General features: G+C 53.3%; 6 non-coding genes across 6 annotated transcripts; 2 read left to right on the top strand and 4 right to left on the bottom strand.

The window, feature by feature from the left end:
* The first annotated feature begins 1,460 nt into the window (after positions 1-1,460).
* Positions 1,461-1,532, top strand: TRNAP-AGG (transfer RNA proline (anticodon AGG)). Its single transcript has one exon. It is a non-coding gene; the product is annotated as a tRNA-Pro (tRNA).
* A 2,772-nt stretch (positions 1,533-4,304) lies between these two features.
* On the bottom strand, positions 4,305-4,377 carry TRNAF-GAA (transfer RNA phenylalanine (anticodon GAA)). Its single transcript has one exon. It is a non-coding gene; the product is annotated as a tRNA-Phe (tRNA).
* A 5,995-nt stretch (positions 4,378-10,372) lies between these two features.
* Positions 10,373-10,446, bottom strand: TRNAI-AAU (transfer RNA isoleucine (anticodon AAU)). The gene has a single exon. It is a non-coding gene; the product is annotated as a tRNA-Ile (tRNA).
* Positions 10,447-13,941: 3,495 nt separating this feature from the next.
* TRNAA-AGC (transfer RNA alanine (anticodon AGC)) lies at positions 13,942-14,014 on the bottom strand. The gene has a single exon. It is a non-coding gene; the product is annotated as a tRNA-Ala (tRNA).
* Positions 14,015-17,783: 3,769 nt separating this feature from the next.
* TRNAQ-UUG (transfer RNA glutamine (anticodon UUG)) lies at positions 17,784-17,855 on the top strand. The gene has a single exon. It is a non-coding gene; the product is annotated as a tRNA-Gln (tRNA).
* Positions 17,856-23,646: 5,791 nt separating this feature from the next.
* TRNAV-AAC (transfer RNA valine (anticodon AAC)) lies at positions 23,647-23,719 on the bottom strand. Its single transcript has one exon. It is a non-coding gene; the product is annotated as a tRNA-Val (tRNA).
* Between the last annotated feature and the right edge of the window lie 1,335 nt (positions 23,720-25,054).

A 25,054-nucleotide genomic window follows, 5' to 3' on the forward strand; every position in this document is an offset into this window, starting at 1 on the left:
ACACTGAGGATGGGAGGAGTTCGGGTTTTTGTGTTTTTTATGTGTCTTTCGTGTTCCAGACCCTTGGGGTGCGTTTCCAAAGGGGGCTGCCAGGGGCAGGACATGAGCCCTGCAGGGCACTGGTGGGTGTGTCTGTGACATCACAAGGGCCTTTGGAAGAACCTCAGGGTTTGTTCTGTTTGAGACCTCCTGAGGCCCCTTCCAGTTCTATGACATGTGTATACTCATATGTATAAATAAATATATATATATATATATATATATATATATATATAAACTCTGTAGTGTCGACACACCCGAAATAATCCCATACTGTGACTGGTTGTAATCAGGAATTTGTCTTTACACATTGCCAGTTCACCACCACTGTTATTCCCCAGGGCAGAGGTTTTCCAGGTTTGTCTGCACTACAGAGTTATTTCAGAACAGCTTATTTCAGAATTATTCCTCCCAAATAAGCCATTTGATAATAATGCTTTCACGTGACAAGGAAGCCCCAGAATAAACAAAACCTATTGGAAAACAGCACGTCCCCACACCAGACAGCCTAGCTCAGGTTAGAGCCCTTGAAGCACACGGGCGCTATGGCAACACAGCAGCATTATTTCGGAATAAACTATTCTTTGAAAGAGCCCCAGTTACCTGTCCATACAGCCCCCATTCTCTCTTTTGGAATAGGCACTATTTCTCGTACAAAGAGGTTTAAAGACCTCAAAAAAAGCCATCCACTATTTCTAAATTAGTTCAGTAACCTGGCTGGCTGTCTCAGGCTGTGTCTGCACTGTGACTATCCTCCAGTCTCTTTTATGGAGTACTGGAAGTGGAAGGGACCTCACGAGGTCTTTAATTTTGAAGTGCAGCGGCTGCCCGCATGCTAATGAAGAGCTGAATATGCATTTCAGTGCTTCATAAGTAAACTTCAAAATGGACATTTGCGTGGCAATTTCAAAGTTTGGGGCTAGTGTAGACATGGCCAAAGAGTGGTGAAGGACTAAGCCCAGCCGCACCAGCACCCTGAGATCATGAATCTCACTCCAACCAGGAGGGACTGTGGGGAAGTCCTTGGCAAGGTGAAGTCAGGTGCAGCTGGTGTGTGGGGCTGTTTGGTTTACTTTTGTCTAAAATTGTGAGAAGTGACATTTGCTTTTTCTCAGAAGATGGGTTTGTTTTGCAAGGCCATCTGTTGCTCAGGGAGCAAGAAGTCTTGAGTTGAACTCCCTGATGCTCCCTCCAAAGAGTGTGTTCGTTGCTGTCCCTGACCTTGCGTTGCCGACATTTTTCTTACCCACAGTGTGGTTTGTGAACTGTCCTGAGTGTGTAGTTGGTTTCTTGCTTCAAAGCTGGGAGGAGAGGTTGGAAATGACCTTGGAAAGGTGAAGTTAAGTGTAGGATTTATCAGAGCACTGGGGGTTTATTGAAACCTGATTCTGTGGAAAGCCCAGTGCTTCATTTACAAGAAGGGCTTGTTGGTCTAGGGGTATGATTCTCCCTTAGGGTGGGAGAGGTCCTGGGTTCAAATCCCAGACAAGCCCTTGTTCTACCATTGTCTTATAGCTGACCCAGACAGCTCAGGGACTCATCTCATCTTGCATGATTTTCCTCTGTTCATTTGCTCAGTGTAATGGAACAGCTAATTGCTTCTGGGTGGCTCAGCTCTATCAAGATATGGTTCTGCCAGTGACTCCACCTCTCCTGTTCAGTGTGGCAGCCCCTCTTGCTGGTAGAAGCTGCAACTATCCAGCTTCTGACTCACCCTTTTGTCTGGATGACTTGGCGTTTCTCCCTTCTGAGCTACAGTCCTTCATTTCTCTGGCACTCCCAGTCACCCAGACAATCCTCTCATTCCCCGCCACAAGCCTCATCTATGCCCTCAGTGGAGTTGGTGGAACCCAGGCGCACCCTCCCTCTGGTTGCAGCTCAGCAGGGACCCTACACTGACCGCTTCTGAGCTTTTTCCTCCCACCTCTCCCTGCTCCTTCCCTGGACTGCTTCCTAGAACTCCCACTTCACTGCTCTGCACTGGCTATGAACCCTCAGCCATTCCAGTGTAAGCAACGTGCCAGCAGGAACTCAATGCTGCTGAAGCAGCAATGAAGGGTCCTGTGGTACCTTATAGACTAACAGAAAAATTTAGAGCATGAGCTTTCGTGAGTTAACTCACTTCTTCAGATGCTGGTCCTGGAAATCTGCAAGGCCAGGTATAAATAGGCCAGAGCAAGGCTGGGGATAACGAGGTTAGCTCAGTCAGGAAGGCTGAGTTGTATTGTCATCAGTAGATCTGGAGGTGTGAACTCCAAGAGAGGGGAAGCTGCTTCTGTATTTAGCCAGCTATTCACAGTCTTTGTTTAATCCTGAGCTGAGGGTATTGAATTTGCAGATGAATTGTAGCTCAGCAATTTCTCTTTGGAGTCTGGTCTTGAAATTTCTTTGCTGTAGGATGGCTACTTCTAAATCTGCTACTGTGTCCTGGGAGATTGAAGTGCTCTCCTATGGGTTTTTGTATATTGCCATTTCTGATGTCTGAGTTGTGTGCATTTATTCTTTTATGTAGAGACTGTCCAGTTTGTCTGATGTATATGGCAGAGGGGCATTGCTGGCACATGATGGCATAAATTACATTGGTAGATGTGCAGGTGAACAAACCCACGATGGTGTGGCTGATCCAGTTAGGTCCTGTAATGATGTTGCTGGTGTGTATATGTGGGCAGAGCTGGCAACGAGGTTTGTTGCATGGATGGGTCCCTGAGATAGAATGACTTTGGTGCGGTGTATAGTTGCTTGTTAGGATTTGTTTTAGGTTGGCAGGTTGTCTGTGAGCAATGATAGGTCTGCCTCCCAAGGCCTGTGAAAGTGTGGGATCGTTGTCCAGGATGGGTTGTAGATCCCTGATGATGTGCTATAGAGGTTTTAGCTGAGGACTGTAGGTGATGGCTAGTGGTGTTCTGTTGGTTTCTCTCTTGGGCTTGTCCTGTAGCAGGAGGCTTCATGGCACACGTCTGGCTCTGTTGATTTGTCTTCTCACTTCCTCAGGTGGGTATTGCAGTCTCAAGAATGCTTGGTGCAGATGCTGTAGGTGTTTGTCTCTGTCGGAGGGGTTGGAACAAATGCGGTTATATCTAAGTGCTTGGCTGTAAATGATGGATCGTGTGGTGTGTCTGGGATGGAAGCTGGAGGCATGAAGGTAGGCGTAGCGGTCAGTGGGTGTACGGTACAGGGTGGTACTGATGTGTCCATTGGGTCCATTGATGTGTCCAATGCTGCTGAAGGCTGGGAGGAATGTGTCTCCCAGAGATCATTTGCATGAGCGTATAAAGGGGTGCATATGTGATACCTTGCAAACAAAGGCTGATGGGTAGCAAGGAAGCAATGAGCATTGTCTATTTTAAACACATTCTTGTAAAATCACAATTTATGCTCACACTTAGCATAACAATTGTGAAATCTCACCAATGCTCCAAGTTGTTGAGGGGGACAGGGCAGTCATCGTAACTGCACAAGACATGGATTGCACAGGGCTCCCCTGCTTTAAAACATTATAAAAGAAAAAGTAGAGAAGTATGGATTGAGCTAGTTATCTGAATGCTTTTGTCATATTGTTCTAAACCTGATAAAGAAATTAGTGAAAACTAGTGTTTTAAGGGTAGTTAAAGTCACCAAGAGCTGTAATTATTGGACTGAGTCTCAGGGGAAATTTTTAGCAAATAGACTGACTAGCAGTTGGTTATCAGCTCCAGAAGTGGATGGGTGCAGCAGCTGAAAGGGAGCAAACTGAATGCTGGACCAGTGCAAAGATGGCTTTGGCTCAGGTTCGATGAGGGAATGCATCAGTGTGATGTGTGGAGTCTGCATAAAATACATACTTGATGGGTCACTTTTCAACCTTTGTCATCTGAAAGCTAAAACCAAGATGCTTGAGAGGCTCATCCTTGAAGCCTTTTTTGCTGATGACTGTGCACTTGTGACACACAAGGAATCTGATCTCCAGCTCATTGTCAACAAGTTTGCTGATGCCCCTTGCTTCTTTGGTTTGACCATCAGCCTAGGAGAGACTCAGGTACTGTTTCAACCAGCTCCAGGATCTGTTGCTCTTCCCCCACTTCAAACTTAACTAAAGGAACAGAGAGTTAGGAACAGTAGAGGAGTTCAAGGACCTTAACAGGCAGTGATGTCTCTCTTCACAAACAAATCCATGCAAGAATCTGCAAGGCCACCCAAGCAATTAAGACATGTTTTCAGAGGCTTTTCTACAGAGCATCAGACAGTCTTGACACCTCCAGTTCTACAGCCCCTTCTACTTGGAGTTCTGCTGAAGCCTGGGATTGAACCAAGGACCTTTAGAATTTCAGTCTAACACTCTCCCTACGGAGTTACTTCAGCCACTCCTCCAGCTGTTGTGAGGCCATTCCATGTCAGTTGGGGATAATTTGATCAGCCATCCCCAGCAAGAAATAAGTGATGGCAAGTGGCCATGCCTGCTTCCCTCAGCTTGACTCTCTTCATTGTCCTTTCCTACTTTATTTCCCACATTGACCCAATGGTCACAGGGGACTGCAGCACATTGATGGTGGGGAAGCAGCTGGGATGTGACATGACACCCTAGAGCCAAAAGGATCCGACTGCCTTCTGCTAACAGGATCCTGGCGTGACCTGCTGGTGGCCAAGCTTTCGGGGAGGGGAAGGAAATTGGCAGGGCTACTCTTGTGTGAAAGGGCTAAGAGTTACAAAGATGAAGCGGGTGTTTGCCGATGAAAGTTTATGCCCCACAATATCTCTCAATCTGAAAGCTTCTTCAGGACTTCTTGTTGTTTTACTGAAACAAAGCACCCCCGAGATGATCCTTTGAAGAAGTGACCTGTAGGAATGAAGGACCCAATTCTGAGACTGCCTGAGGGAAGTTGGGAGAGACTAATTTCCCAGAGGAAGGTGAAATCTCAAACAACCAGCTGGTTTGATCTTCTAAAAGTGAAGGTCTCTGCCAGACTCTCAGCCTGTTTCCTTCACCTCTTTTGGCCTCCCTGACTTTTGCAGTTAGGTAACTAAAAGCAGGGAATCACCTGAAAATTGGCTTCACCCCATGACTTTAGCATTGTGAGCACCACGTTCAAAGCAGCAGAGCTAGCTAATTGACTCACGCACAGCCGATAGCCTGTATTTTCATTGGTGGTGCCGATCCGCACATGCTTCGGTACTCATTGTCTGTTTGTCCCATCCCTCCCCTTGGAAGGCCAGGTCATTTCTACAGGGCTCATTCCTGCCCCCACACTCTGCTGTCTCTGCTCATGGCCTCTCGCCTTCACGCTGCTCTGAACATGCTCTCCAAGTGCCAGGCCTTGGGGTATGGTGGAGACAGGCTCCTGAGTGTCGCTGTCCATCCTGTCGGGGTGCAGATGGACATGGGGAATAGCAGCTCCATCCAGGTTGGTACCTCCCTGGAAAAGGCCAGAGGCAGCCAAGTGTAGCCCCATGAGGCGGATGTCCTCTCTTCCTGCCAGAAAGGTGGGCATGAGGGAACACACCAGCGAGGCTTTTGACATCACCATTATCATCAATCATGGGCTCAGCACCCATTGGTCTCCAATGCCTCCATCACTATTTCCTTGGTGTCGGTAGATGAGCTCCACGCCAATTTACGATATCATCTTCCCATTTTCTCTGGGCTCTGCCTCTCCTATTCAAACCGAACATTATGCCGAATATCAGGGTCTTGATTTTCAATTCATTGTTCCTTTGGATAATAAGCCCGAATAGCTGTAACTTCCATTGTGGAACCTTCTAGGGCAGGTTCTCTTTGGTTGTGTCGTCCGATGGAATACCTCATTGTTGACCTTCTCCGTCTATCAAAGCTGCAGCCTGTGGTTGAGGAGGTGGAAAAGTGGGAGCCTGTGGAGGCTACAAAGACAGGGGAACTGTATGAGCTGCAGGCCAGGACAATGCTCATCACAGTCACCTCCTGGATGGGTGAGGGTTGGGAAAGTGGCACTTGGCTGGGCCAGAAAAAAGGCAGTGGCCAGGAGGAAGAGGCTGGCAGGAAGGGTTTTACCTGGGGTGGGTCAGAGAAGAGGCAGTTCCCTTCATTCCGAGCCAGTGTTGGGTGAGACGTGGCACTCATGTCTCTCTGTTACAGGGTTGTGATCTAAGCAGAGGCAGGGGAAGAGGGAGCTTTGTTCCAGGCCTTACCCCAGGTCCATGCCTTAGGGTTTTCCTTTTGACCGTGCAGAGGCAATGGCTGAAAGGGTTTAAGGGACAGCACGGTCCCTGTGTGCCCCACCCCTGAGAATGACTGGAACAGCTCCCCCTCTCTGAACTCTCCAGCACAGCCCAGTGGCTCTGCAAAGCAGGTGAGAGGCTGCCAGAAATATTTGGCCAGGCACCACTGACTGCTGCTTCCCTAACGTCCATTTCCCTGGCAGGCACAGGGCCAGGGGAGCCACAGTGCCTTGCTGGGATGTTTCTCCTAACTTATGTGGGTGTTGTCTATGACAAAGGGACATGAGGGGAGAGTATCTCTTCTTGTCCTGCCTTGCCCCACAGGCAGAGGTTACCACGTTCCCAAGGCCTGTCACAGCTGCCTTTCTCCAAACCCCAGGTTGTGGTTGGATTCTTTCCAACACTCCTCTCCCATCATCCTTTTCCTTCCACATCAATGACTGGGCTCGCCCAGGAAGGTCTCCTCTGTTCCACAGGCAGACACAGGAAATCTTTAAGAGAGACGTATGGCAAGGAACCCCTGGGAGTTGAACTCCAGATCACCTGTGAACTAGCAGGTGTGTTAAAGCAGCTAAGACACAGTGTTTCTCTGAGAAAAGCTCTCTTTGGTGTCAGGGGAGTAGCTGTGTTAGTCTGTATCTTAACAATCAGAAAACAGTCCTGGGTTCTTAACACCACTGCCACCCTGTCATAGCTCCTTCCCCATCTAACAAGATAAATGCAGAAGTGGGGGCCAGCAAAAGTACCTCCAAAACCTTATCTACTAGGTTTTGGTATAAACTGCCCCCCAAAAATCCTAAAAACCTTAGATTTGGGGTATAAAATTTGCTGCCACCACTCAAGTAAGAATAAGGAAACCAGGGAGAGACTACTTGGGAAATCTCAGCCCCAAAAGTAAAAACCAGGACACAAACATTAACCAATACCAGGTTAATAAAAAGAAAAAAGAAAGAACTTTTATTATTACAATATTTGTGTTGCAAGCCTCATGACTAGATGGAAGAGTCACAAAGTAAAACAGATGGGGAGTCTCCACCATGGGCCTAGAACTTAGTTACAAGGAGAGTAAAGGAACATTTCTAAAAAGTGCACAGACATCAGATCCCACTTCCCAAACCAGAAAACAATAAAGCCTAATGGATCTATCGAAACTTTACCCTACTTACAGAAGATGGGAGGGCCTGTTCTTGGAGGGAGATACCCTCATGGCTGGAAAGAAGAAGAAAGAACAGAGAACAGAAGTTGGAGGAGCCGAAATTCAATTCTTACCTACATTCCTTTTGGCCAACCCCACCTGGGTGAGGAGGTTAACCCTTTTACTCCCAGGCTGCTGGCTAACCCTCATGATCATAACAGGCACTTTAAAGACTAATGAAATAATTGATGAAGTGATGAGCTTTAGTGGGACTGACCACCACGGACTGCCCACAACAACACTTTCCAAGTCCCCAGCACAGACATGAGGGGAGCTGGAGTTGCAGCCTGGAGGACACTGAGGATGGGAGGAGTTGTTGGGTGTTTTATGTGCCTTTTTTGCTCCAGAGCCTGAGAGTGTGTTTACACAAGGGGCTGTCAGGGGCAGGACAGGAGCCCTGAAGGGCAGGGGTGGTTGCGGCAGTGACATCACAAGTGCCTTTTGAAGAACCTTAGCTGATGGGTGAAAAGAGGCTGTGAAGCTGTGACCTCAGACAGTGCAGAACAATGGATGGACGGGACAGTCTGCAGGACAGGGTCCATCTCAGAGACACCCCCCTCCCCGGCTTTGTCCCAGGGAGTCTCCTTCTTGAGAGCTCTGCCCTGGAGGCTGGAGGGAGAATTCAGGATGAGGAACGTGAGCACGAGGAGGAGCCTTTTTGGCATCTTCTCCTTTCCCACCACGAACTGCGCTGGACGGCAGACGTCTGTGTGGGGAAGGTCAGAGTCTGATCCAGCTGGTGCTGGGCAAAGCGAAGGCAGGGAAAACACTCGGTTACGGTTCTGCAGTCCCCAATGATACTAAATAGCAGAAGTGAATGAGGGTCCTCCTTCCAGCTCCCTTGGCCTAGTGCTGTTCAGTACAACAGTCTGTGAGCCACTAATGTCCCTTGCTCTGGAGAGGAGCAAACAGGCCCAAACAGAACACATACCACACAAAGCTCTCTTCAAAAGTGCAGTGTAGCCAGCAGGTGCCTCTGACCTTCAACTTGGGCTGCAAGAAACAGACCCCTGAATGGTGGCCTGCACCCCTCCCCAAATGCTACTGACATCTTTGGATAGGCTGACATTGCACGCTGGGCACCTCTCACCCTCAGCTGGCAGCAGCACTCTGCCCTCATTGCTTCTCTGCAGCTGCTCTTTCTCCCACAGCTCCTTTTCTCCATCCTGGGCTTCCTGAGCATGTGCCCCACGGCACTTCCCCCAGCCAGAGACTGAGCTGTCCAGGCCCATTCCTGTGGAGATGAGATGAGAATCACGGAATCCTGGGGCTTGGAGGGACTTCAGGAGGTCATCCAGTCCAGCCCCCAGCCTAAAGCAGGACAAACCCCAACTAAATCATCCCAGTCAGGGCCTGTTCAAGCCAGGACTAGAAAACTTCCAGGGATGAAGATTGCACCACCTCTCTAGGTAAAGCATTGCAGTGTTTCACCATCCTCCTGGTGAAATAAAAGCAGCGCGACCCAAACACTGGACTATTACTGCTGTGACTTGGATTTCAAACCAGGTTGCTGTAGCCGCAATGCAGCGTACGAACCTCTGTATGATTACAGCACGCTAGAGAAGGCCGGTATTGGGCTTTTTTACTTTCTCGGGTTTCACCTGATAGTCTGGGACCCAGCACGTGGCCCCAGGCATGGGCAGGGTTCTTGGGTTCCTGATGCACAAGGCAAGGTGAATGCAGCCTTCCCAGCCTGGGCCTCAAACCCTGAAACCTCCAAATAAGGTCCTAACCCTGAGAGAGCTGGGCAGGTTCCTGAAATAATTCAGAAATAACAGACAGATTTTTGCAAGGTGCGAAACCTCATTCTCCTCGTCATAGTGCAGATTCCAAAACAGATTTTGGAATGGGGCTGCATAGCGTGTTCCAAAACTACTCTGCTGTGCAGTGATATCCCCAGCATGCCCCCAGGGTCGCTATTCACAGACAGTCTCTGCTGTGCATGGAGGTGCCATTTTGAAATATACTTTGTTTATTATGGGGCTTCCTTGCAGCGTGAAGGCTTTATTGTAAACTAGATTATTTTGGAGGAATAATTCTGGAATAAACTCTTCTGAAATAACTCTGCACCTCTCTGGTCAGTGCCTGTCAGCATCATGTAAAGCACCAGAATGTCCACTGTGGCCTATGACAGCTGCACTGGGGAGGCTGGTGCCACTGCTGGAAGGTCCTGAGGAGTGGGAGGGGATCTTGTTTGCTTGGCCTGCTCCCTCTGAGGCCACCTGTGCTCCTCCTCCCATTTCACCTCTTCCTATCCCAGCTCTGCCTCTTCCCCTGAGCTCTGCCACCAGCTGCCTGCTGCTCTCTCCTCTCCTCCCCACAGGCCTCCCCCCATTCCCCAAGGGCTGCCAGCCAACCCCTCCTCTGCAGACACCCACCCATCCAATCCACCCTGTCACCTGTACCTCTCGGCCCCTCTCCTGAGCTCCCGTGGGCAAAGCTGCTCATCATGGACTTCCTCCAGCGCCTGCTCCTTGTGCTTCTGCACCCCACCCCCAAGGGCCCTTCCTGTGCCTTCCCCAGCCCTCTGCCCACCAGAGCAGCAGCAGCTGGGGGACCTGAGTGAAGAAGCAGAACTCAGGCAGGAAGAGGAGCAGGGCAGGCAGGGACTGGCACCACTGGTGAGTTACCTGGGCCTGTGGTGCTGCAGTAGCAGGTGTCCAGGGAGGGAGCCTGTGAGGTCAGAAGGCCTTTGTGGGGGGAGATGGGGAGCAGAGAAAGCCACTGGAGCTGCTGTAGGGGCTGGTGCCCTTGGCAGAGGGCTCCTGCTGCTCCTTCCTGTGGGAGGTGTGTTGCAGAGTTGGGAAGCTGGGGATCCTCACCTCACACAGGCCCACTCTGCAGCCCTTCCCTCTGCCTGGGGTGGTGACTCTGACTTGCTCCCTGCCAGCCTCTCAGCCTGGTTCCTTCAGCTCTTTTGGCCTCCTGCCCAGAGCAGCCACAAGAAGGAAAGCAGAAAAGACCTGCCCATGGCCAGCATGGGGCTTGAACCCATGACCTTGGCGTTATTAGCACCACGCTCTCACCAACTGAGCTAGCCGGCCAATTGCAAAAAGTCTCACAAGGGGCCTTTTTGGAAATGAGCAACAGGCAGCTGCAGGGCCACTGGACTGAGATTTCCTCCCCTCCCCCACCAGCCTGGCCTCCCCTTTCAGACTCTCTCACCCATCCCCCACTGCTCAGAGCCCAGCTTGGAGTTCCCCCAGCCCCGGCTGCCCCTTGCCAGCTGTCCTGGGCCCTGCAGTGCGTCCCTCAGATCCTGTCTCTCCCACCCCTCCCCACTGCCCTGATCCCCTTGTCCTCTCAGGCCCTGCCAACCCCCCCACTGCCCTTTTCCCCTCCTTCCTCAGCCACAAGCCCTGCCCGGGTTCCCCTTCACACCTGCCACCTCTCCCCGCTGGCAGCCGAACTCCTCCTCCCTCTGCACTGCACAGTCACCAGCTGAAACCTTGGGCCCTGCCCAGGGGCTGTGTCAGAACGTCTCCCACCTGCACAATTCATGTCCACTGCAGGGGTTTTGCTTCCCAGCAGGGTTAGGAAATGTTGGTGAGGAAGCAAAAGGAACTACAAGAGGGATCTCAGGTGTGTCAGGTCAGCACTGGGGACAGCTGGGGTGAGAGGTGAATTACCACTGGGGTGGGGGCACAGCTGGGTGTGCCTGGGAGTGAGACGCTCCCTGTCACGCACTAGTGTGTGCACATGGTGTGCAGGGACAGGGCTGTGGGGTTTCTCTGCAGCAGCAGGGCTGGGGCAGGAGCTGCTCCCGCAGACACGGCAGAACAGAGCTCCTGCCGACAGGGAATTGTGTCTGTGTTACAAACGTGCTGGAGGAGCTGGCTGGCACAGGCAGCCCCCAGAACCACAAAGCTGTGAGGCACAGACTCTCTTCTGGCAGCCACAGCAGCACCTTTCCCACACCCATCACAACTGCCTTTTCCCGAGCTCCAGGCTGTGACTAGATTCTTTCCAACGCTCCTTTTCCATCAGCCTTTACCTTCCCCAGCAGGGAGAGAGATTGCCAGGGGAGGTCTTCTCTGCTCCCCAGACAGACATAGGGAAACATTAAGAAAGACATACAACAGGGCAGCACTGGGAGCTGAATCCATGATCTCCTGTTTATTAGTCAGGTATGTTAGCCAGCTAAGCCACCTTATTATGTCACTGCTTGCTGATAGGGAGGTGACTGTGTTAGTCTGTATCTTAAACCAAAAAAATGGTCTTGTTGCACTTTAAAGAAATATGTCTTTGTGGGGCCAACCCACACGGTTGGACTGCCCACAACAACACCTTCCCATTCCCCAGCACAGACATTGTGCCAGAGGGAAGCTGGAGTTGCTGCCCAGAGGACATTGAGGATGGGGGGAGTTAAAATGCTCCTTTCACTTATTGTGCCGTCTGCAGTGGACAGGTCAGAATCCACCAGTCTCCCCTCCTCTCTCCCCACCTGCCCCAGTGCCAGGACCCCACAGGACACTGAGGATGGGAGGAGTTTGGGTTTTCGTGGTTTTTATGTGCCTTTTTTGTTGCAGACCCTTGGGGTGCGTTTGCAGAGGGGGCTGCCAGGGGCAGGACATGAGCCCTGCAGGGCACTGGTGGGTGTGTCTGTGACATCACAAGGGCCTTTGGAAGAACCTCAGATGATTGGTTAAAGGAGGTGGGGAGGTGGTGACCTCACAGACAGTCCAGCACAATGGCCAGGTGGGACAGGCTGCAGGGCCGGGGCCATCTCAGAGACCCCCCAGGGCTTTGCCTCAGGGAGTCTCCTTCTTGAGAGCTCTGCCCTGGAGGCTGGGGAGAGAATTCATGGTGAGGAACGTGAGCGCAAGGAGGATCCTCTTTGGCCCATTCTCCTTTCCCACAACTAACTGCGCTGGACGGCAGCGTCTGTGTGGGGAGGGTCAGAGTCTGATCCAGACGATTGGTTAAAGGAGGTTTACTCTAGGTAATATTACTGTGGGTGCATGAAGTGTTTGGGAGAACTGCAGCACCAGTGAGTGGCAAGACCAAGATTTCCTTCTACTGCATCTACACACAGGAAGCTAATTTCAGATGCAGCCAATGGACACACTATGGCTTATTTCAAACTTGGTTTTACCCCTGTCTTTGCAGCCCGTTTCCACATAGCTGCTATTACTTGTACTTGTACTTGTACTTGTACAAGGAGGTTTACCCATTTCAAAGTAAGCCGTCCCCTATTTATTTCTGAATTATTTCAAAGCAGCGGTTGCCTTGTGTAGATGCTGGGATGGTTATTTTTAAATAACTTTGTTGTGTAGAACCTCCTTATAAATCCAGGGCTGTGACAGGCACAGCAGCAGCTGCTCAGAAGATAACAAGCCCTGCAGGTCAGGTTGTCACTCATCAGCACCCCAGTGAAGGCACATTCGGAAGGGTAATGGAGTGAAAAGAATAAAGGGCAGGGATCCTCCCTGCAAAGCAGAGTGAAGCCTCCTGAGCAAGACTCTTGTCTGGTCTCCAGAAGCCACTCAACTTCCTTCATGTCTTTGGACATTGGTGCCTATAGCAGTCCAGCAAAGGGTAACAGAGCAACACCCTGCACTTGTCTACTGGCTAGCAAGGGCTCGACCCCTTGGTTTTATGAGCACCATGCGCTACCCACCTCAACTATCCAAGCTACAGAGAAACAGCTCACAAGGGCCCTTTTGGAAAGGAGCAACAGGCAGCTGTAGGTACAGTTTGGTTCCTGGCGTGAGATTGCTGTCCCTCCCCCACTGCTCAGCATCCCACCCAGGCATCACCACAGCCCCTCCCCCACCACCCTGAACCTCAACCTGGAATCTCCCCCTCTTAGACTGTGTCTCCCTTTCCCCACTGCCCTGAGCCCTGGCTAGGAATTCCCTCAGACCCTGCTGCCCCTCACCCTATGTCTTGGGCCCCTGCCGGGTGTCAACTCACACCCTGCCTGTCCCCTCCCTCTCTTCCCCTGAGCATGACATTAACATGGCCCATGTTCCCTGGCAGAGGGGTAACACCATCACCACCTGCTGCAATGTCCTTCCTTTAGAGGGACCCCAGTCTGCTGCCTGCTCCTGAGCTCAGCTGCTCCCAGCTCACCCACAGCACATGGCCTTGGAGCAACAGCTGCCCTGGCTGCTCTCTTACCACAGACACAGAGCCCACAGGAGCAGACCCCACAGCTGTCACCCCAACTCCAGAACCTTCTGCAGGTGCGGTGTGAATCCTGCCCACCAAAATGACCCACCTGCTATTCGTTCCCACCTGCTCCAGGGGTATCTCCCTCATCAGTACACAGCTCACCTGTGCATCACCACTTTCTCTCACCTGAGGCAGCCCATGGCCCTGACTTCCTTTTTCAAATCCAGCCTGCACATGAGAGCACTTCCTCTTCCCACCAGCTGGGAGACAAGATGTTGATAGTGCTCTCTTGTGCCATTGCACATCCTTCAACACAGAGAGCCCCAAACCCCCATGTACATTGTGAGCTTCCTTGTGCAGGGGGGGCAAAAGCAGCTCTCCTTCATTTCTTGGACAGGAAATTTCAAGGATGTCAGTTTCATTGGAGAATGTGGGTATCGATCCCACTGCCTCTTACATGCTAAGCAAGCGCTCTACCATTTGAGCTAATTCCCCACCTCTTTGTTGATTTCCTTTGTCCCAGAAGCTCCCCTGGTTCCTTTCCAAAGATGACCCTTGTTAGCCCAGTTCCTACCAGCTGGCTGGCTGAGCTCTTTAGACACACCTGCTAAAAATGCCATGGTGACAGTTTCAAGCTCTACGTGAACCCTTGGGGCATCTTGACTAAGTGGCCTGGCTGCTATGGACAGGGAAGCTCCAGCACAGACAGAGAGCTGTGCAGTGCCAGGCTTGTGGGAGGGCTGTGTGGGAATCCCTGCCTGCATCACAATGCCACTGCCTGGGGCTGCTGGTGCCTGGCAGCCTGGCTTTGTACTGCCTGGTGTTCTCTGAACAGGTTCCTCTGCCTGTGTCACCTCCCTGGGCTCAGAGTTTCACTGATCTACATGGGCAGGTGATATACATGCAACAGGGGTGGCTCTGTGAGCTGCAGAGGTCTGTCACATGCAGTGCTTTGGCAGATGCTTCATTTCTGAGAGCAGCTGCTGATAAAAAATCAGCCACTCCCCAAGAGGGGCCTCTTAACTGTGGGGCTCCTTTCAGCTGTGGGGCAGCAGATAAGTCCCAAAAAGGCTTTTCCCCAGCTGCTGAGAAGCACAGAAGAACTCAGGGCCTGCACAGGGTGATGCACTTGAATGAATTGTTGTTCCAAAGGCTCCTTTACAAAGGGATGGCTCCATCAGCTGCTTGTTGTGAGCCTACTCATGCCCTGGTTGTGGGTTCAACTCCTGGGATGCCTTTGCTAGGTGTCCTACCTGCTCTGGCCAGGGGCTCTCTCCCATGCTCAGGGCATTGTGCAGGGCCAGCCTGGTGGGTGGAGTCCCTGGGCATCACTGCTGACACAATCATAACAATTCCAAATGCCCCTGTGCTGGGGTGCTGGGGATTGGCAGCCTGGTGTCACAGCTCTGGGTCTCCTCTGCGCTGCTCTGCCTGTCCCCTCCCTGCTCTCACAGGTTTGCTCAGCTCCATGGGCAGGTACACCAGGGATGGTTTTGTGAACTGCAAAAGTCTGTGTCTGATGAGTGTTTTGGTGGATTCTCCATTTTGTGAGAGCAGCCGCAGTGGACACGTAGTTGTCTCTGGCAGAAGCAGTTTAAATTGGGGCTCTGAGGAAGATTTCTATGCTTCTGTTTATGCTCACTAACCTGTGCTCTGCAGGGGCTGTGGTCCCAGGACTCTGGCCTCTCTGGAAGCCCCAAGGTTAATTAATAAAGAGCCTTGTCTGCAGGAGTCCCTCCAAGGGCATCTCATCCTTTCTTCTCAGGGGGACTTACTGACTCCTGGTTCTGGAGTGGCATTTGTCTGGCTAACTGTTGTCTTGCTTTGGGAGCTCCAGGCCAATGCATGTGGCTTGGCAGCTCTGAGCCATCAGGTTCTTTTCTCTCTGGTATTGGTCCCTCCTGCAGCCCCCACTCAGGAAGGGCTCTGCCTGGCTCTGGGCTCAGGGCCTTTCTGGGACTCCTGGCAGCTCTGCCCCCTGCCTGATGACTAAATTCCTGCTCAGAGCCATGAGCTTATTCCTGGGTGAAGGGCAGGCTCCACTGTGGCTGACTGTGTGTGACAGAGCCAAGGTGCTGTGAGCTCAGCCTGCACCAAGGGCATTTCTGTGTCAGACTCCTGAGAGCCCTGGCTGTGGGTCTGGTTCTCCTGCCCAGTGCAGCCCATGGCCAGCAGGGCCCTGCACATGTGCATTGAATTGTACCTTTGTGTGATCAATGGGAACAGAAACCTGAGCCTCGGAGGCTGGGAGGTGAGGCAGCCGAGGGACAGGTTTGCTTGGTGTTGGTACATTTGCAGAGGAAAATGTTAAGAGTTTAAATTCTTCTCAAGCATCTAGTGCAACCCCCCAACATACTGGGACAAGAGATGAAAACTGATTTCTGTTCAGAAAACCACCCAAACGGGAGCACCTGGGATATCTTCATCAGCATCAAGTGTTCCACCACTGAGCTGGGCTCTCTTTATGGCTGGAAAATGGGGAGAGATTTGTTACTGTGGAGAGGCCACTCTGCTTTCCTAGTAGGAACATGGATATGACTATGAGACTGGGAAAAAGATTGTTGGAAATTCTGCTGTGAGACCAGTTTAAAATGTGTGTGACACTGATCAGTGAGGTCCAAATTGCACTGGTTTCTGTGTTGGGTCTGAACAGTTTTTCTGCCTCATAATACAGTTCGGCGAGGTCATTCATTGCTATTTACACGATTGCCTCAGCTGTCAGTTATTGATCTGTTATTGGTTCTGTTATTTCTTGTCCTTTAACCCTGCATATTTGTTTAACCACATCTCAGCATGCAAGATAGGTGCATGTTGTGCCCTTCCTCTTATCTCTATCTACAAATTGACCTGCTACAATGCCACCACTCACCATGTTTGGTAGTTTTTGCCCAGAGGCTTGCTCCTGGTTCATTAGATAAGGGGTTGGGGGTGGGGGGGTGCAGGCTTCACCATCCCTAAACTTTCATGAACAAAGTTTTTCCCCAATTGATCACTGCAGGATTTAAGTCCAAACTCTAAATGGACTAATGGGTTACATTTCACTGGAACTCTACTGGGGACTATCCAACAGGTCACAGCACCTTCTTACTGAAAACATATTGACATTGTCACTAGGTCTGACATTTTAGCACAGTTGAAGCTCCTTTATTCAGCAACCCCAAGGAAGCTGCAGGATCATCAAAAGTGCCAGATAAAGAAGTTACTGCCAGTGATTGCAAACCCAGCAGCATCTGATTGATTTGTGGGTGTCCTTCAGTAGGTTCTCTTTATAATTATTCATGATGCTCCAAGCAGATGAGAGAGAGCTGCCCCACATATGCTGGTAAGCTGTCTCCCTAAGTGGTGGTAGCTCTGTTTGTGGGAGAAACCAGGTGAGCGGAGGATGAGCTGTAATATGTGCATAGAGAAACAAAGCTTAATCAAACCCCATTTGTAAAACCACTGTGAGCTGGGGAAGGGACAGAAGCTGGGGGAAACAGTGTTTGTCCTGCGGGGGGGATGAAGATGAAGGAATCCAAGGGGCACTCTTTGTGTGGTGGTACAGTTCAGTGGTAGACTGTCTAAATACAGTTTAAGAGATTTTTTGTTCAAATCTAAAGTCCTCCCTTTTCCCATCACATTCTGGATTTCTATTCTATGTGTATTTGTCATATGGAGATGAACCCTCAACATGTGCTACTGCCAATGCATATAACCCTAGCAAACCCTTCCCTCAGCTGACATTAGAGAGTGGTGTGAACAAAGAGGTGCTCATTGAGAGTCTATAAAATGTATCACATTCAGTAACATGTATCTGCGCACTTTTAAATGTGTTCTGGTCTGGCTGTGGTCTGAAGGAGTGAGTCTGTCCCACGAAAGCTCACCTAATAAACTATTTTCCTAGTCTTTAAAGTGCTACTTGACTGTTTTTTTGTTCTGATAGTGTATAGACTAGCACGGCTTCCTCTCTGTTACTATTTTAAATGTGTGTGAATTCAGAGCCAGGGTTATTCACCCAGATATTCCTCAACAGTCACCACCTGCCTTTCCAGTCTCTGCTTCTCCATTAGTTCTCTCCAGGCTGGTTACTTTAAAAGAATAATGCACCTGTCTAGTCTCTCTGGGCTTAGCAGAGAGAAGGGCAGGGATTGATGTCTGGGGGAGGACACCATCAGAGATGTGGCAGGAAGCAGTGTCCTGAGAGGAGAAACAGCTGGAGGGTGGCAAGCGCTACAAGGTGCCAGCCCAAAAAGAGTTACTGGAGCTGAGAAAAAAACAAAGGGGAGGTCCTATGGTGTAATGGTCAGCACTCAGGACTTTGAATCCTGTGATCTGAGTTCAAATCTCAGTGGGACCTTCTGGTTCTTCACTGTAAACCCCTTTCTTGTCTGTCAGATAAAGGGGATTCTTTATGCATGTGAGTGAGGATTTCCTTCTCCTGGTTGATGAATGAGGCACCCTGGAGCTAGGTCTCTTGTTGGGCTGGTTCACAAATATACCTGCAATAACTTTGACCTCTATAGCTACGTCTACACTTGCACGCAACATCGAAATAGCTTATTTCGTTGTAGCGACATCGAAATAGGCTATTTCGCTGAGTAACGTCTACACGTCCTCCAGGGCTGGCAAGGTCGACGTTGAGCAGCACCACATCGAAATGGGCGCTGCGAGGGAACGTCTACATGCCAAAGTAGCACACATCGAAATAAGGGTGCCAGGCACAGCTGCAGACAGGGTCACAGGGCGGACTAGCACTTCCGGGGCAACAGCTAGCCGCTCCCTTAAAGGGCCCCTCCCAGACACACGCAGCCTGCACAGCACGCGGTCTGCAGAGCCACAGGCACGCACACCTCGAGCGACACAGTCATGGACCCCCAGCAGCAGCAGCAGCAGCAGCAGCCAGAGGTCCACCCAGCCGCCCCTGCAGGAGCAGTGCTCGCCCTGATCCATGCCATGTGGGAGGCAGCTGAGCACCTCCTTGCCACACCGGAGGAGAAGCAGCCTGCAGGAGAGCAGGACTCAATCCCCAACCATGCAGCACCCTGACCCCCCCCCCCCGCCTCACACACCGCCGCCTGTGGAGCTACCCCACCAGCACCAACTGGTGGGAGCGGCTGGTGCTCGGAGAGTGGGACGATGACCGCTGGCTCAGGAACTTTAGGATGAGCCGGCAGACATTTATGGAGCTGTGCCAGTGGCTCACCCCCACACTCAGGCACCAGGACACCGCCATGCGGCATGCCCTCCCAGTGGAGAAACGGGTCGGCATCGCTGTCTGGAAGCTGGCCACTCCCGACAGCTACCGATCCGTGGGACAGCAGTTTGGCATCAGCAAGGCCACCGTCGGGGCTGTCCTCATGTAGGTAAGAGGACCCACGGGGGGAGGGGGAGGCAGCTCTGGGAGGGCAGGGGAGGGGAGGGCAGGAGAGGGGAGGGGGGCCCTGGCAGGGGAGGGCCACACACACCCTGCTCACCCCTCATTGGTGCTCTCCTATGTGCTTCCCCTGCAAGTCGTCCGCGCCATCAAAGCCCTGCTCCTCCACAGGCTCGTGAGGCTGGGGGACCCGGATGCCCCCATCGCGGGCTTTGCCACCCTGGGCTTCCCCAGTTGCTTCGGGGCTCTGGATGTGACCCACATCCCCACCCGCGCCCCGGAGCACAGTGGAGGACGCTACGTAAACAGGAAGGGCTACCACTCAGTGGTCCTCCAGGCCTTGGTGGACAGTCGGGGCCATTTCCAGGACGTTTATGTGGGCTGGCCTGGCAGCACCCACGACACCCGGGTATTCCGGAACTTGGGCCTGTGCCGCCGGCTGCAGGCGGGGACCTACATCCCCCAGCGGGAGATCCCTGTGGGGGACACCACCATGCCCTCTGCGTCATCGCAGATGCGGCATACCCCCTCCGGCCCTGGCTCGTGCACGCGTACATGGGCCATCTGTCTGCCAGCCAGGAGTGCTTCAACCAGCGCCTGAACCACGCGCGCCAGGTGGTGGAGCGCTCATTTGGCCGCCTCAAAGGGCGCTGGAGGTGTCTCCTCACCTGCCTGGATTCAGGCCCCACCAACATCCCCCAGATTGTGGGTGCATGCAGCGCCCTACAGAACCTGGTGGAGAGCAAGGGGGAGGCCTTCTTTCACGGCTGGGCTGTGGAGGCTGGCAGGGCCGATGTGCAGCCATCCGCTGCCCCCAGTCATCAGGTGGACCCCGAAGGGACCCGGGTCTGGGAGGCCCTGCGGGCCCAGTTCAACAAGGCCGCGGGGTGAACGCTGGCATGCCCCCCCACCCTCCACAATACTCCCTGCCCCTACACCCACACCACAGAGCACCCAAGAGCACCCCCCCCACTTTTCTTGTAAAAATAAAAGCAGAGAGTTGTTTGTCAAATCAAACATCTTTTGAACTCTTATTATAACAGAAATTCTAACTTATATATGTATATATTATAAAAACAGGGATAATATGAAAGGGGAAGTCAAGGAAGGGGAGAACTATTTACATGGGGCGGGGAAGGATCAGCATTGGAAAACGGGGGTCACAAATACAAACTATTTAAAGCAAAAAAAGACTTAAAAGTGGGGGGAATATATACAAAGGGGGGGCCACGTCCTGGGCCCCAGGCCCCTACAGTCCAGCGCTGGGGGTGGGCGGCCGGGATCCCTGCCTCGGCCTCAGCCCTGGCCGGGGCTGGCTGGGGGCCAGGTGGACCAGGAGATACGGCCGGCGAGTGTCAGCTGGCCCCAGGTCCCCCTCGGTGGAATGGCCCTCGGTGGCAGGTGGCGGTGCAACGTCGGACAGCGCGGCAGCTGGAGCAGTGGGTGGTGCAGCGGGTGCAGCTGTGGGTGGATCACTCAGGGCGGGCGCAGCGGCAGCCGGCATGGCATGGGGGGGCCAGGTAGTCCGCAATGCGGTTGAAAGTCTGCATGTAGGCCCCCAATGCCTCCTGGCACCAGGCCAGCACCCACTCCTGCAGGTGGAGGCGGCGTTGCTTCACCCGCAGCCGCTGCTCGGCGACCTCCACCTGCCGGCGGTGGATGGCCAGCAGCTGGGGGTCCGTCGCCGGCAGCTGCTGGTGCTGGGTCTGCCATCTTGCCCGCCGTGGGGCCGGTCGGTCCTCTGCCGAGGGCCTGGCCTGGAGTGATGGCCCTGGAGGGCTTTCTGGGACCACTGACGCCTCGCCGGTGCTCTCCGGTCCTTCGGAGGGTGCAGCTGCGGAACACAGGAGGAGGGGAAGAAGATTGGAGACAGCCATTAGTGTGGACCCCGAGCCGTGGCCCTTGTCCCCCCACCCCTCTGCTGCAGGTTCCCCATCCCCGTCCCCGGGAGATGCTGCTGTGATGGGGTTCAGGGGTTCCCCTGCACTGCACCACGTCCGCTGGCAGGAGCGACTCTCACTCAGCAGGTATGACAGGAGAGGTTTATTATGCAACAGATGCCCAGTTTCTCCCAGAAGCGACAGTACAGCAGTCAGAGACGGTCCTTCCAACCCGTCCTGGGGAGAAGGCCCTGAGGGGTGCCCCTCTGGAGTGCAGCTTTCCCCCTCCTCAGGCTGGCTGCCTTCTAGCTCTCCCTTCCCCTAGCCTCTACCTGCCACCCCCGATTCAAAGCCAGCTCGGCTCCTCCCTCCTCTTTGCTCAGGGCAGAGGTGTCACCTGCCAGTTGTAGCCCCAGGATCATCCTTTGCCCCTGGGAGCTATTCGGCTCTTGCTGCTCATATCTAGCCTGAGTCTCGCATTTGCACTCGCCCCACTCCATCACATGCTGCTGCTGCTGCTGCTGCTGCTGCTGCTGCTGCGGGGTGTCCCACCCCCTTCTCCCGGGGGACCCTCGAGATTCCGCTCCCTCTGCCCCGGGGATGGGGCATGGCGCTGTAGTGCGGGGGGCGGGCAGGGGCTGATGCACTCCTGTGAGGGACATGGCCCTGCTGTCCTTGGGGCCATGGCCATGTGGGCCGCATCCCAGGCTCGGGCGTAACCCTGCTGCAGCTCCTTCACCTTACTCCTGACGTGGTCAGGAGTGCGGGCAGGGTGACCCCGGGTGGCCAGGCCCTTGGCCAGCCAAGCGAATGCATCCGCGTTCCGCCTCTTGCTCCCCATTACCTGGAGCAGCTCCTCCTCGCCCCAGAGCCCCAGCAGGTCCCAAAGCTCGGCCTCCGTCCAGGAGGGGCCCCGCTGCCGCTTCCCCGCCTTGCTGCTGGGCTGTGAGCCCTGGCTCCCCTTGGGGGGGTCCCCTGGGGGCGCTGGGGGGGCTGCCATGCGACCATCACAGCTGGGGTGCGTGTCTGTGGCACTCAGAGACGTGCAGGCTGGCCGAGTGTCTGGGCTGCCGCCTGCGCGTTCTCTCAGCTTCCTGCACAGAAAGGGAGGGGGGCGAGGAGCTTTAAGGGGCCGCTCCACGCGGCCACCATCGAGCTCAGGGGCTGGAGAGAGCGTCTCTCAACACCTCAGCTGATGGTCACCATGGAGGACCCCGCAATTTCGATGTTGCGGGACGCGCAACGACTACACGGTCCCTACTTTGATGTTGAACGTCGAAGTAGGGCGCTATTCCCATCCCCTCATGGGGTTAGCGGCTTCGAAGTCTCGCCGCCTAACGTTGATGGAAACTTCGAAATAGCGCCCGACACGTGTAGCTGTGACGGGTGCTATTTCGAAGTTAGTGCCGTTACTTCGAAGTAGCGTGCACGTGTAGACATGGCTCAGGGGCCCAGAGGCAGGGCCTATTTAAGCCCTTGGCCCATCTGGATTTCTCTTCAACTTTTCCCTCCCAGGCGTCGTGAATTTTCTTATGTCTCCCAAGGCAGAGGGAAGAGCAATACACAGCTGACGTGTGACACCTCACCTTCACCCTGGTGCACACAACACAATTCATGTGGTGGGAGTGGGACCATGGGGTCTGAGTGGGGGAGGGGCTCCTTTCTGGGAGAGAGGGTTGGGGTACAGGAGTGTGAGGGCTCTGGCTGGGAGTTCGGGCTTTAGGGAGCTGCTGGAAATTAGGGAATTGTGCTGCCAGAAGGGAGCTCTGGGTGTGGAAGGTGCCTAAGACTCGGGGGTGGGTGTGAAAATGGGGGTCCAGGCTCTGGGCTGGTGTTCTGGAGTGGGTTTAGGCTGTTGGTCGGGAGTGGGATGTAGAAGGGGTCAAGGGTCCAGGCTGGGAATTGGGCTTTGGGGTACATGAGGATACTGGGTGGAGATCACAGATATGACCCCCATGGAAGTACCTGTGAGCTGGTGCCCATGACAACCAACTCCCCCTCTCCAGCTCCTCACAGCAGAAGCTCAGCTCACCTTCACTCTGGGATGCCAGCAGCTTGAGGAACCAAGCAAGCGGCAGCAGGAGGTTGGAAGCCCAGGGCACAGCACTGAATCCCTGAGGGCATCTGAGTGGGACACGATCCCTCCGTGCAGGGCAGAGGTGGAGGGCAGGATGGGTTCCAGCATAACCATTACCCATACAATGAAGATCTGCCCCAACATGTGGCTACCACTGGCCTCTTTCAGCGAGGTACCGACCCAGACGGAGCTGAAATTCCCCACGTCTGTCTGCACCCAGCCAAGATTGACAGCGATACTCAGGATCCCGTCCCCGCCGTACCCCAAGACCTGTCACTTGATGAGCATGTTCAGAGCAGCCTGTGGGTGAGATGCAAAAGGCAGAGACAGCAGAGTGTGGGGAAGGGAGTGAGCCTCATAGGAAATGATTTGCCCTTCCCAGGGGTGGGATGGGGTGGGACAGGCAGACAAGGAAATGAGAGCAGCCTTCATTTTAATTTTGTCTTTCCATGTGGAGAGAAAATTTTATGTGCACCGAGGCAAGTGCAGATGGGAACTGCCAATAAAAGCGCCAGCTGCTGACTGTGTGTGCACCATTCCTGCCTCCCTTCTCCCTTAGGAAATCAAGCAAAGGAGGCCAGCAGGTAGAGGAGGCCTCCAAAGACCAACCACCTAGGGCAGGGGGATCCAAACCACAAGCCTCCTGAAAGTGACCGGTCTAACACTTGAAGCTTCCCCACACTGAGAGCAAAGGGGATGCTCAGCTGATGTCACCACCTTCTGTCACCCAGGAGTCAGACTTATTGGAGCCTTTGGCTAGGGCACAAGGAGATGAGCCATCCAGTGTAAAAGGGAGACACAGTAATGGAGAATTTGATGCTTCTGCCTGGTTTTGAACCAGGGACCTTTTGCGTGTTAGGCAAACGTGATAACCACTACACTACAGAAGCCCTTGTCAAACACCTTTTCCATCCCCGCAGTTCCATCCACGAGGCACCAATTGCCCTGGCACACACAGCTGGAGAAACTTCGAGAAATGGGGAGAGCCCCTCACACACTCAGCTGCTCCAGCAGAGGGTTACAGCTGCACCCAGGAATTATGCCTTGGCCTTCAAGGGGAGTGTGACATACTAGAGCTGGGAAGAGCAACCAGTAACTCCCATCTCCCTGCTGTGTGTGTCAGGGGGATCTGGCACAGAAAGCAGCCCAGAGAGAGAGCAGCAAAAAGTCAGGAGCTGCTGAAAGTCATTTTCATCTCGACATCTGACAATCCTCAATGCACAGGAAATGTTAAGAAATGAAATAAGCTGTGGGTTGTGAGGCAGCAGCTGTTAGCTGGACAGAGCCAGAGACAAGGGAGGTGAGCAACACCTGGTGGGTGTTGCTGAACAGACATTATAATTGTTAAGCAGGCGAGCCACAACTCACCTGCATGAGCCCACCCCAGCAGAATGGCTTAACTTTGCCTGGAGACTTCACAATGCCCCCAGATGTGCCTGGCCTTGTGTTCTCCAGGCACACGTGGAGTTTGCAGATGAAATCAAGCTGGGAGGGTTTGCAACTGTTTTGGAGGATAGGCTCAGAATTCATAATAATCTGCACCAAGTGGAGACATGGTCTGAGGTAAACAGCTGCTAACCAGGCAGCAGAAGAAATCAATGCATTGAACTGAGCAGGGGTCCCAGGATCTCCAGGGTGACTCATCCACATGGAGACCTGCTTTGGGCCCTGTGGCTGGTGCTGCAGGCTGATCTCTTGCCCCCAGTGTCAGAGAGAGGGGAATGTGACATTCATCCCCCTGGGCAAGTGTCTACTCCTTTCCCAGCTGCGCGCTGCCCAGCCCAGCCCAGCCCAGCAGCTGGGAGAGACCAGAGCCTCTGAGCCAGCCTTGGGAATGGGCCCTTCCCTCAGAGGCAGCTGCCCATGTCACTGGCTGCAGCTGAGACAGGGCTGCCCCCACCTTGTCCCCATGTCTGGCTGTGGCAATGCACCCTGGTTGTGTCTGGGGCCCTGCTCACCCCAGGAAGCCGCACTGCAGGGGACAGGAGTGAGCGTAGCATTGGTGGGCCAAACCAGCCCATCCGATGTGCCCAGCCAGCCAGCAAGTGGCAGGAAGGTTCCTGGCAGGACTGACTTTGGTGGGTATGAAAACCCACCATGCAGGTGGGGTTATTTAGCTGAGTGGCGAAGGTGATGGTTTGCTAATCCCTTGTACTTGGCAGGAATGGGTTCAAATCCCATCTTCAGGGTTGAAATTGCTTTTGTTGAGCCCCAGCCCCAAGGGG

Source organism: Carettochelys insculpta, chromosome 33 (genome assembly GCF_033958435.1).
Source record: "Carettochelys insculpta isolate YL-2023 chromosome 33, ASM3395843v1, whole genome shotgun sequence".
Lineage (NCBI taxonomy): Eukaryota > Metazoa > Chordata > Testudines > Carettochelyidae > Carettochelys > Carettochelys insculpta.